The sequence below is a fragment of the Microchirus variegatus genome, assembly GCF_963457635.1.
Source record: "Microchirus variegatus genome assembly, chromosome: 2".
In the NCBI taxonomy this organism is placed as follows: Eukaryota; Metazoa; Chordata; class Actinopteri; order Pleuronectiformes; family Soleidae; genus Microchirus; species Microchirus variegatus.
This window is the reverse complement of record NC_139803.1, coordinates 37,745,151-37,746,914: the sequence shown is the minus strand read 5'-3', so window position 1 is coordinate 37,746,914 and position 1,764 is coordinate 37,745,151. Positions and strand designations below refer to the sequence as shown.

The 1,764-nt window shown below is 39.5% G+C and overlaps 1 gene segment (V, D, J or C); it reads right to left on the bottom strand.

Annotated features, from left to right (window-relative positions):
• Window positions 1-212: 212 nt before the first annotated feature.
• LOC310941892 (Ig kappa chain V region K29-213-like) lies at window positions 213-794 on the bottom strand. The segment is given in 1 exon: window positions 213-794.
• Window positions 795-1,764: the final 970 nt, after the last annotated feature.

The following is a 1,764-nucleotide window of genomic DNA, read 5'->3' as shown; positions in this document are numbered from 1 at the left end:
AGCCAAATTCAGTGAATAGAAGCTGGCCGACATCAGAAGAAGTGATTACCTGAACATTTGTCTCTCTTGTACAGTAAGAAAGCCAGTAAAACACTCAGGAGGGTGGTGAAGGTCAAAGCTCCAGTCATGAAATACATTGAGCTCTGATCTGTATCTGGAGACATTATAGACATTTTGTCTGTGTCATGTTTTTGTCCAAGAATGAACTGTCACTACTCATCAGATGAGGTGGAATCTAGTAGTTTCTTACCCTTAAAGTCCACTTTGGTCCCGTTCCCAAACAGTATATGTCCACATGCGGCGACAGCACAGTAGTAGGTCCCAGCATGAGAGAGATTCACACTCTTCATTGGTAATTTGTAGACACAGGTGTGAGTTTGAGTGTTGGGTTTCCTCTCACACTGATCACTTGTGTCTCCTTTGGTGTAAATGGTTCCATGGTGAGGTTCTTGAGAGTTCTTGAGCCAGTAAACGCTGTGTTCTTCTCCAGCACATGCTCCTGTGTGAACTGTACAGTTGAGAGTCACAGAATCTCCTGGCTGAAGTCTTTGTGACTCTGACTGATGGACCAGAGGATGAAGATTCAACATTGAACCCTCCACACTCACAGTGATCACTTCTTTAAATTCAATCCAACGTGACAGACTGCTGACACAAAAGTAAGTCGCTGAGTCTGAAAGTTGAACATCAGAAATGTTTAAGTGATTCAAACCAACATCAGTTAGAAGTGAGACGCGTTGAGTTTGTTTAAACTCATTATAAAAAGTGTGCGTTCGGACCGTTTCACTGGACATTATTATGGCACAGATAAGCTGTGGCTTCTGACCCAGTGTTTGCTTGTACCAGTAAAGTTTATAATCATCCACAGTGAATAAACATGACAAAGTCACGTTATCACCAACATTAGCTGATATAAATCCAATGTCTTGATGAGCAGTTGTGGACAGAACAAGATGGTTCATCTCAGCTGAAGAAAAAGACGAGAAAAGACAAAAAACATTTAATTTAAAGTTGTTAATGTTTAGTAGAAACATGAAAAACAACAACTCACCCATTTTCAGCAAGAGCAAACACGGCAGAAAGAAAAGAAAGTTTGGAGGTGTCCTCATGTTGAATTTGCCGTGTTGAATGACACGTACTTTCTCCACTCTTGAGTGGCTCCACAGTCTCTTGAAAAGATTGGCCGACAGCACTGGTCACATGCTCACACATGCGCCATCTATGGTTTGATGGATTTTTTTTTTTGTCACTTAACAGGAATGGCATGGTGGAAGGAGCACTTACATTTGTATAATCACTGATAAATAACAATAGACGAGTAAAGAGTTTTCTTAAGATGAAGCTGTTCTTTTTATATTGAATCCACTGTATGCAGGCATTATAATGGAGCACGAGGTCATCATCCAACATCAGTTTAAAATGAATACTGTTTTTTTGTGGAAGATTGATCAATCACTCGGTTATGAAATCTGATCAAAGTTTTCTCAAAGTTCCTATTGAATGCACTATTATAAATATTTCCTTCATAATGTGCCTGTAAAAGCAGGTTGTCTTAACGTCTTTGTCTCATGTGGTATAAGACATACATGGGTCAAAATGAGCAGATCTTCCTTTAATTTATTCTTTGGAGATTAACCTCAGTGCATCAACAACAAGATGATTGAGATTGTTTGAGATGGAACACACGATACATCGGAGGCGTTGTCTTCCCAGAGGCTTAAGAGGAGAAGGAAACTAAATTTCCAATGTGAAGATACATAATAA